Source organism: Ambystoma mexicanum, chromosome 8 (assembly GCF_040938575.1).
Source record: "Ambystoma mexicanum isolate Mex_15411 chromosome 8, UKY_AmexF1_1, whole genome shotgun sequence".
Taxonomy (NCBI): Eukaryota; Metazoa; Chordata; class Amphibia; order Caudata; family Ambystomatidae; genus Ambystoma; species Ambystoma mexicanum.
In genome coordinates, this window is record NC_090929.1 from 1215845300 (window position 1) to 1215857430 (window position 12131).

Here is a 12131-nt window from a genome sequence, read left to right on the forward strand (position 1 = left end):
GAGCATACCAAAATAGAAAATACTTCAGAAAAACCTGTTATGGATAACACTTTTTACAGTATAGAAGAAAAAATGGATTTATTGTTGACTAATTTTAATAATTTGAAAACTTTTGTGGAAGATCATTTTAAACCAAAAACCTCGTACCATTGCCCCACATGTACTTGTCCCTCCTCACCATATCCCAGTCAATTATCCCCAAACCCTTTCCATAACCCAAAATGTTTTGATGAGACTTCCATCCCTTCTTCACCTAATAACAATCATGTTGAAACCCCTAATTCTCCTGTTTTTGTTTCTGTTTCTGCCTCACCTTCTCTGTCATAAATTATTAATATATGTTAAAGTTTAATTTTATATTGTGTTGTAAATAGTTTAATTTTTTATTTTTTTCTTTAAAACAATGTAGGTGTCTGCGGACAGTGCAGGTGTTCTGAAATGTTCGTAAATAAACAAAAATGGAGGTGTCCTGAAGAACACTATACCTGTTCGTACTGTTCGCTAGCAAGATGAAACTATTCTAAGAACACACGCGGTGTCCTGAAATGTTCATAAACAAAAAAAATTAAAGTATCCTAAAGAACACTAAATCTGTCCGTAGTGTTCGCTATCAAGTTTAAACTGTTATAAGAACACAATTGGTGTCCTGAAATGTTCGTATGTAAACGAAAATGGAGGTGTCCTGAAGAACACTATACCTGTTCGTAGTGTTCGCTAGCAAGTTCAAACTGTTCTAAGAACACACGCGGTGTCCTGAATTGTTCGTAATTAAATGAAAATGGAGGTGTCTTAAAGAACACCATACCTGTCCGTACTGTTCGCTAGCAAGTTGAAACTGTTCGAAGAACACAATTGGTGTCCTGAAATGTTTGTACATAAACGAAATTGGACGTGTCCTGAAGAACACTATATCTGTCCTTACTGTTCGCTAGCAAGTTTAAACTGTTCTAAGAACACACGCAGTGTCCTGAAATGTTCGTTTCACGTGTGACGCAATTTTAATTAGTTCAGGACCCGAACAGTGTCCGTAGAACATCAACGCGCTTGCCAATCTCTGTGCATTTGGTGTCCTGCGGACATGCGCTTCCTTCGCGGACTTGTTTGCGAACGGATCATATGACCGCGCCCACGCTGATCGCGTGTTCTGAATGCGGACACTATTCGTGTCCCCGAACAAATTAAAAGTACATTTTCAATTAATCCATAATATTTTTCAATAAAATCTCACCATGGCACAAGTCCCACATAGTAATCCTGAGTTTCTACATACCTTTTGAAACTTTTTGAACTTTTTTTTGTGTTCGATCTGTCCGCGGACAGCGTGCATGTCCGCGGACCGCGCACAACCACCCCTTTAAAAGACCACGCCCTAGAGCTTATTCTCATTGTGTTTCTGGCTATTCTTCGGAACACAGCGATTTTTGCTGCCACCTGCAGATTACACCATCATCGAGATGGCATCCCTGGCTGCTGAACTGCCACCTGGTGCTGCACCTGCTTCAGTACCACAACCAGCCCCTCCACCACCACCACCTCCCCAAGGGCCTGAAGAGGGGAACAGGAGTGAGGATGCAGAGGAGGAAGACGAGGATGATGAGAATGAGGTAGAGGAAATCCCTACTACCCGCACTAGGCGTGAGTCTTGGGTGTGGTGGTTATTTACCATTCATGGGAATGTTCCTAAGGCTCGTGCGAACCGTGTTACCTGCAATGAGTGCAAAATGATACTCAGTCACGGGAAGCACGGTAAGTACAGCTTTGGGACAACTACTATGAAGCGACACCTGAGGTCATTTCACTCTGGGGCTATTCGCAGGGTTGTACCTTGCGAAGAACGTAGCAGGTTGATTTCCTCTACTTCATCCTCTGTTTCTGATCCTGTCACCACAAGGACCACCTCTGTGGGACAGCGTCTTCCTCAAGCTGCCTCACAGGCCATACAGGATGCTGATGACCCTTACCTTTCGAGGGTCACAGTTGTATGTATGTACTGTGACACAGTACTCTGCAGGGGGGAGCGACTTCGTGGTGCTTTTGAGACTATCGTCTCAGAGCACGAGAACATCTGCTCACTACCCAAATAAAAACCACTCTACATCTTCCTCTCTCAGCTCGCCCTTTCTTATCCCTGTGGTTGGTGTCCCCCCTTTACCTTCCTTTGCCCTCCTCTCCTAGTGTGTCGTGTATAAAAAACCCAAAAAAGTGCAAAATATCAAAAATCCAAACATAAATAAGGCTCTTTTCAGAGCCGCCTTTCACAGTAAAAAAATAGAAGTGAAAATAAATGAAGCAGGGCCCTTTGTATTTTTTAGAAGTCCGCGGACAGTTCGCGAACATTTAAAAAATTGGGTTGCTACCCTATCACAAACATTGCAATTTTCTCTGGGAGGAAGTGGTGGCTCTGAAAAAAGCCTTTGGGAGGTGTTTGTAAGTCAAAAATTATGAATGCTTAACACCTACTTCAAAATGGATGTTGTAATTCCAAAAAAGATCGCAATGCATTTTGTACATTTCTCAGAAAAATCTGATTGCCACCATAAGTAAGATGGACTCCATCTTTGCGAAAAATGTTTGTACTACGAAACAGAATATTTTCATTGTGAAAAGAAGATATGCCAAAATCTTTTAGAAAGGCAGAAACAGCTTTATTAACATTGCGCCTTGCTTTTTCCATTTGTGGACCAAATGAAGAAGAACGAAGCCACATTTGTCTCTGCGCAATCCGTGAAAATATCACTTGAGAATTAGGAAACATGTCCATAACCTTCCCAAGTCCTTCTTTCATAGCAAATTGCAAAAAATTCCAGTCACATGTCCTAAACTGTTCCCTCCACAATGAATTACAATTATGTCTGGATGTTGCTCTGTCTCCAAAGTAGCACAGAGAGGTAGCAAGTCCAACCACTTCATTCCACGTACTCCATGCCAGTGTACTTCCACATGTGGGAATCCAAGATCTACAGCTACTCCACAGCTTTCTGCATGTACCTTCAACCAATATATCCATGAATCTCCCAGAATCCATACAATCTTTTTCCTAAAACACACAGACATAGCTATCTGTTGTTCTCTCAGCAAAAACAGTATATGAGAAACTCTCTTCTGGCACAACACACCCACTAAACTTTCCTGAGCAATCCCTTTCAGTACTCATTCTCATTTGCATGATTCTGAACCCAAAAATCCCCGGATGTAACTCCCGATGTCCGCGACCTACCGCCATGTCCGCAGACATATCGTAACATGAACAGCCCTTCTACCATTTCCACTTCACTCTCTCTGCCATTCCCTCATTGGATGTAGCTAAGAAGTCACATGACCATGCACCAATCACATTCAAGACCTCTACATCTAATTGCATCATCATAGATCAGCACTGCAAATGTACTGTGAATCTCCCTGAGTACAAGTGTCATATCATTGGCAAGCACCATCTACCAGAAATACTGTACAAGTATCCAAGATTTCTACTTGCAGCTCCATGCATATCCATATGCATGAACACAAACTTCAGGTATGCATATTTTCTGTACAGTAGATGAACACATTTTCAAACAGACTTTTAGCTTGTGGAATCTGTCAAATGAATTTACTGTATTTTTTCAATTTCCTAAAATCAACTATCACTTATAAACCTTTATACTATTTACTTTCTTTATACACACACACTCAAATCATGGATGAAATTTTTTAAATGAAATATATAGACTACATATATTCAAACAAAATTGCATGCAAGCACAATCTATGTTTAAATCTTTAAAAAAATACTTATACAATTTCATATTTTTTTGTTTTTATTTATTTATTTACTTAATTACTTTAATTTAGACATGACATTGAGGCACTATTACCTAGAACAGCTTAGTTACAGAAATAGTGGTATTCACTGGTATATTATAAATTTCACAAGACATAGTAAAGATATTTTTTTTGCTACAGTTAGTCATTCAATACAGTTTGTTCATTAAGAACATATCATATGTACTGAACTTATGCAATGTAATGGTTTTAAAGAAGGCACTGAGGATTTCAATTAATAAAATCAATATCTAAATTAAAAACAGCGCTATATACAAACAAAGTTACTAATTTGAAGCTTTTACAATTGCAGTGAAGACCAGTCTCCTGAAAAGAAGCAGCCGAATTCGAAGAACAAAGAAGAACTAAGAAGTTACCTGTTAATTTAAGAAAAAACTTAAGTAGAATATCACCATAATATTTGTATTATTACTCAAACATACTGTAAAGTTAATACACGCTATTTCTGTGCCTAAAAATAGAGATTGTGTACCATTTTGTCCAAAAATCTCCATGTCTTAAACAGCGATTTACAGCCAGAATGGCCCACAAATTCCTATTTTTGGACACACAAATTACCCAACTGAACCGCTACAATTTTCATATTATAGAACAAACAACTGTTTTAATTGTATACATTAGATTTACTATTTGTACTTTTCCACACCACTAGCTTTCTTTTTTTTTGTCATCTGAACCCCAGTTTAGTAACACATAAATTCAAGAATACCTATCCCTACTAGTTGTAGTTCCCAATGCACAATCACACAGCATTACATACATCTTTATCATCTTACTCAAACACTCATGCACACAGCACACATACATTGCAGAACACCCCAACCCATACCTTCTTTATTTTTTCAACAGACCCTAAAGAATGCCTACCAAAAGTCAAGTCCGTAGAAAGCAACGCAAAAGTAGAGCAAATGAAAATAAGTGTCCAACATAAGCATCCATCTCTAGCAGAATTTGTAAAAAAATTTGAAACAAAACAGCTAATACAGTCATTTAGTGAAACACAAGAAGTTTCAAGTACAAAAAATGTGCCTCCTCTATCAAAATGTAAAACAAACCAAAAAACAATTAACAGAAAATCAGCTATCACTACAGATAAAACTACTTCTTTAAATTTTAATATAGTGCAAAGTAAGCATACCAAGAAAGGTATTTTAGCCAAAATGTACCGTCACAAAGTCCTTCAAAATCTTATAAAAACAGGAGAGAAATCAGGTTCAATACTTAAAACCTATCGTAGGAAATTAATCTTAGAAGCGTTGATGGACAGTGCAATTCTGCTCAAAAGAAAGTTATTTATTTTACTGTTAAACAAAATGAAACCACTAACAAAACTAATAACTAAATTACAAAAAAGACTTCTCAATAAGCGAAATGTCAACAGAAAGAACTTCTTAAGTATCTTCGGAGGTGAATGGAATCACACTACGAGCACAGAACCATATTTTAATGAAGAAGCGTACAAACAAAAGCAAACAAATACAATTGCCATACATAGCAGTGGTCGAGGTTATGAAAAAGTGAATAATACCATAATGGAACAAGAAGTACTTCTTACAAAAATATGCCCTAAAAACTTAGAATTACCCCTCCATTCAACTGAATCAGAACGTCTAGTGTACAAATGGCCATGCACGTCAATGTGTAACATTCCCAAACAATGTTTCAAATCTTTATGCCAATTCCTCAATAAATATGTAAAAAGCAAAGACAAAATCAAAATTAAATTACTGCAAAATATGGATACCTGTCCAGTGCGCAAATACACAGGACTACAAGGACATTCATTGGCCTGCATTACAGGACCTACTTGTAAAACCACTTTCCATGATATCAAAGGATATCAACACATCAGTCAACTATAAGAAATCTAGTCTATAAACTGTACTATGCTAAAAGTCCTGCTTTAGCACTAGCAAAGTTAAATAACATCCTTCTACATGGTACAGCGAAAGACCTACTTGAAGAAATTCACTATATCCAGAAAAAATATTTTGGAAGTGAAAGCCATTTACAGAATGAAATAGCTTTAAACCAATTAAGCAACAATTCTACACATGGCAACCTTTTGCTAAACACATACAAAAAAGAAATACTAAAATTTAAAAGTACATCAGCTGAAGTACCAAACCATGTATGTGTATGTTGCCGTAGAACTTTTTATAAAAGTAACACAAAAACTGTAGACCTATCATACAAAATAGAAGACAATGAAGATTCTAAATGGTTTGAATTAGCTCTCTACCTTGTAGCAGAAAACAAATACGAAATAACTGAGCCCTTAATACTTTGCAGTTACTGCACTACAAAACTTGACAACAACCAAACTCCTTCACGTGCTACCACAAATAATTTGGAATTATACCCAGTACCAAAACCCCTACAACAACTTAATTTATATGAGAGCATCATAATTCAAACAGTACACCCATTTCAAGCAATAATACGCCTTCAAACAAAAACAGCAAAATTACCTCCCTCTGAATTGGTAAAAGGCATTTGTGGAAAAGTCGTTTATTTACCATTAGATCTAAAAGAAAATGTGCATACTCTAGGAGTGCAACGTCCAATGCAGCAATCTTTAATTATCTTAGTAAATGGAGTACCTACAAAAGACAAAAACATATGGCAACAGCTGGTAGATTTACATAAAGTTAGACAAGCCTTCCAATATCTTAAAGTGAATAATGAATATTACAAGAAATTAATATTGAAGAAAACTTGAAAGATACAACTGAAATAATTCAAGAAACACAAGAAGCTAGTCAATTTGAGCTACTAGATCCTGCTACAATATCAAATACTTTAGACCATTATACAATTCATCCTTTGCACTCTAATGACACTGTAGAAGATGTACTGGAAACATACCAAATGCATCAAACAAAAGGATCGCCAATCAGCATATGGGAAAAAAGTATAGAAGCACGTGCTTTTCCTCTACTCTTTCCTACTGGCAAAGTAGGAAGGTATGATGATAGACCTATTCAAATATCAGCTTCAGAATACCGCTCATTACGGATGTATTCTGAAGATCCCAGATTTAGACAAAATGTGGAATACATATTCCACCTACTCTTTGAAAGTGAACTAGCAACTTTATGTTACGCAGTTGCACACATATTAAAATCAGGATCACACTTTCAAAATATGACAGCTACACAATTATTAGAAAAAGTGCAACAAAACGATGAGGTTTTACAATCAAATATTACAAATCTATTAGCAAATATGCGTGGTACTAAAAAGTACTGGTTTCGACGTCATGGAGATGTACGTTGTATGATCAGAAACCTTGGCCCACCCACTTGGTTTGTTACATTAAGTTGTGCAGAATACGCATGGGAAGATTTACATGATTTCCTACGCATATCAAATAAAAACAAAACAAACATAGATATACTAACACCTGGAGAACTTTGTTCTTAGGATCCTGTTAATGTTTCAAGATATTTTCACCATCATTTCATTGCTATGCTACATTTTATTTGTAATAAAACTGTTCCTCCCCTTGGAGAAGTGCAACACTTCTTTTGGAGAAAAGAGTACTAAGCCAGAGGAGCACCACATATCCACATGCTTTTATGGATTAAAGATGCTCCGAAATTTGGTCAAGACAGTAAGACAGTGATGCCACTGTTTTACAGTTTATTGAAAAATATGTCACTTGTGAATTCCATCAGAAGCCACAAATAGTGATCTTCATGCACAAATTTTACAATTTCAAAGCCACAAATGTGGAAAATATTGTCGTCGCAAATACAAAAAAAAAGGGAAATACTACACCAAATGCCGATTTGGTTTCCCTAGACCAGTTACAAATACAGGACAAGTGAACAACCTCATGTCTTCAGTTAGACATAGTGTTAAAGGTAAGTCACCTAAAAATATATATTACATAAAAGGAAAAGAAGAAGAAAAATATATCAATGATTATAATGCAATCATTGCCCACTTATGGAATGCAAACATAGATGTGCAGTACATTGCAGACAATTCTACTGCAGTTGCACGATATGTCACAGCATACTTAACTAAAGCATAAAAGACCTCTGGAATGACCTCTGGAATGACCTGTCATCAGATAGAACAGTGTCTCAGAAATTATACAGCTTGGGCATAAAAATGCTCACCCATAGAGAATGTGGATCATATGAAGCAGCTGATCGTTTAATTGGTCCAGCTAAATCTAGAAAAAGAGTTCTAAAATCATATGAAGATATAGAAACAATAGCCAAACGTGATCCCAACAGCCAAGACATTTTAAAAAACAATTTATTGGACACATACTACCCAAACAGAAGTAATACTTTGGAAAACATGTGTCTATACCACATAGCCCAAAACTACACATACAAAAATAATATAAAACCTGATGAAAAAAAGGTAAATATAGAGTGACAAACTGTGAAGGCAGCTTAGTTAAACTCACTAAACCAAATTTAATTAATCATATCAAATTGTCATTAAAGACTCCTCAACATAAAGAAGTATATTACATGTCCCTGCTACAACTCTTCAAACCATGGAGAAAAGAAGAACAAATACTAGATAACTATGACTCATATGAGGATGCTTTCAAAGCAAATGAAAGCACTATAACTGATGTAAACTTTACACAGTACAAAACAATGTTGCACAATGAACAGCAACACGAAGAAGAACTCCAAGCCCAACTAGATAAGGACACTCCTGACAGTAGTCAACCTTCTGTAACAGGAAGCCAAGAACCACTGGGAGAACCACCAATAATAAATGAGGCAGAATTAGCTATGATAGAAGTAGAAAACACCATGTGTCAATATGAAGATAAAGAAGACTTAACTATACTACAATCAAAACTAAACAATGAACAAAGTAGCATTTTTCAAGAAGTAACAAAACAAATTGCACATGGTGTAAAACATGAAAATAAAGAATGTTCCTGCAATAATTATACACCTATACTACTGTACGTCAGTGGTGAAGCTGGTTCTGGCAAAACATTCCTAATCAAAATCATTAGTAAGTTCCTTCAACAATTGACAAACAACAAACTGTCAGCTGTTGTCACTGCCCCCACAGGTTTAGCTGCCTACAACATAGGTGGTGTTACATTACACCGATTACTACTATTTCCAGTAGAACACTAGAACAAATTAGACTATTACAAACTTTCTGCAGAAGCTGCAATGGAATTACGCAGAGTATTTAAACAAATGAAAATGCTACTAATAGATGAAGTGAGCATGGTCTCCAACCTGATGTTAGCTTTGATTCACCTCAGATTACAAGAAGTACTCAAAACAGACTATGAAGAGCTCTTTGCAGGAAAACACATTATTGTTTTTGGAGATCTGCTTCAATTAACACCAGTAAAAGGTGAGCCTATTTTTAAAACATTAGGATATAAACTCTGCCGTAAAACTGTTGGCAGCATTGGAAATGTCAACCTTTGGCAACATTTCCAATACAGAGAATTAACAGAAAACATGCAGCAATCTGGAGATCTCACTTATGCCAACATTTTTAAAAGTATCAGAGTTGGTATACTTTCTAAAGAAGCAGAAGCAATATTGAAAACCCGGCACATTAATGCACTTTATGGCGATAATGCATGTGCTACAGATGTTATGGAACAATTAGCCCACAAAAATGTCAATTGTATGGCCTTAATGCCAACTCTTGCAAGCTGTTTCAAATTCAATGAAATCATGCTAAGTAAAGAAATGCAACCAATCATGGAAATTAGCGCCACAGACAAACTAGATGTACATGGTATGACACTACCCATGTGTGACCAAGCCACAACAAGACTAAATAGTTTAGAAAAGATATTAAAATTATCCTTAAATTGCAGAGTAATGCTTAAACATAACCTTGACGTGGACCAAGCACTAGTTATTGGAGCACTGGGTACAGTTGTTGGCTTTCAAACATACCCACGCGACAACAAAATTCAGTTTGTCAATATACTCTTTGACAAACTTTCAGAAGTAAAAAGGATAGGAAGCTCAACAGCTAGATTCCTTCTCTTCAAAGATATGTATGTACGCAGAGAACAATTTTCTCTAACTCTTGCATACGCAGTCACGATTCATAATTCACAAGGTCTTACCCTAGACAAAGCAATGATAGATATTGGTAACACAGTCTTTAAAGAAGGCATGAGCTACGTAGCACTATCTCGCTTACGTACAATTGACGGTCTATTTCTAATCAACTTTGATGCAAGTAAAATAAACGCTGATATTCCTTGCATTTTAGAATACAATAGACTTTGCTCACTATACACCCCCCACCTAAACACATATTCTGTTCCACAAAAAGTAAAATGTTATAAAAGAAAAATAAATCAAACAGAAATGCAACAGAGTAAAATAAACTAATACTTCATCAAGTACCACAAGCAAAAAAGAATCAATTAGGGAAAGTAAACCAGGTACTTCTTTAAAGAAGGAAGACAAACTCCAAAAAAAGCAGTTAGATACAGAACTATCTGGACCATTTAAATTCTCAAATATAGTTGGTGTAAGTAGCTACGCAAATGTAGCAATGAATATTCTATTTCAATTACCACCAATTGTTGACAACATTTACTTACACAGTACAGACCCATTGTGTTTGCAAATGTTAGTACTTCACAGAAATGCAGCAGACAATCCTGGCAACATGTATAGTGTTTATGGAATAAGACAACAATTGGACTACTGTCCTGGAATGGTGAAATTCACTATAAACTCACAGGAAGATCCACAAGTATTTCTAATGTACTTACTACAAGTACTGGAAAACAAAAACATACCTATAAATGAAATCTTTCAGATTTCATACATATGGAAACATACATGCACTCTCTGCAACAATGTGACACAAGAAGAAATCCCCAATGAACGCTTCATATATACATAAATACCAAATTGTGAATCCATTCCATTTCAGCGACTTGTACAAAATGCAAACCATGGTAGATTATGCTCTACCTGCAATTCAGATACTCGCTCCACGTTAGTAATACAAACACATAGTAAATACATAATAAATACATAATACTAATGCTTCTACGTTACAATGCAGATGGTACCCAGTCTGGAGACACCACAGTAGTCCACGGACAGCGCCTGTGAGTGGATGGCTTGGGAAACACATTTAGGGTTATTTGATGGCTAAAAGAGGGCATAGAAAAGGTAGGGGACTGGATTAAAGATGATATGGAGCTGTTTTTATAGGTGAAAAAAGGGTTTGCAGGTGTCATCGAGTATGCGGTCAATATTGGTGTCCTCGGACATCATTTTAATTGCAGGTGTATTGTATGTACTTGTTATATGGTTTAATTTTTTTGTGATGGTTTTGGTCAGTGGTCAGATTCTTGTGCCATACCCCCAAGAATCTGGCCACTTGCCACACCCAGCACAATAGTAATGTGTGTATGGTATGTATAGGTAATGGAGTGGAACTATACACTATTTGTAATATGGTGGAATGATATCATTAAAGTGTATATGGTATTTATGATTGTAGTCAGTGTTTGAAGTGTACAAAAATAAGTAGTGGAACTATTTCCCCAGCTGGCCTTCACCCACTCCCCACAAACATCATTACCACACCCCTCCCGCACACAATACAAACTCCCAAACACATGCACCTGCTGTTTAAGGGTACGTTCTTTGTAAGTTTCAACTTCTTCCTACACTTTCATTTCAAAACGAAAACATCCTGGTACAGTTTCTTTCTAACATAAACATATAGGAACACTAAAACTTAATTTTAAGAAGTAGAGGAGCACCACTCCCAACTGCTCCCGCTGCTTTCAACCACTGATTGTAGTACAATAGAGGACAGTGCTTCTTGATGTCTCCACCAACTTTCACACGGTCAACAATCGTATCCACATTAAAAGGTTACATAATACCATTAGCATCATGGAGCGGGCACCGGACTGGCTGATTTGTTTTCAACACTAAACGCCCTTACCAGCTGCAACTGGGCTGTTTGTACTCCACCACCTCATTGTGTATCTATAATTGTGAATCTTCCATATCTATTTCATCCCTCTGGCTTGCCTGATGTCCTTCTTCTTTTCTCATTTCCAGTGTTATGCCAATGACAGATAGATTTTCTTAAACTTCCCTGAACTAATTTGTTGTTCTTGTTTTTTATCTCTAATTGTCTAACCACCATCGAGACATTGGGCCTCATTACGAGTCCGGCGTTAACCGAGGCGGTAAAACCGCCTGGTTAACGCCGGACTCGTATTACCATTCCGCCTCCGTGATTCCCGGAATTACCGGGGCATCACAACCCCGGTTTTCCGGGAATCACGGAGGCGGAAT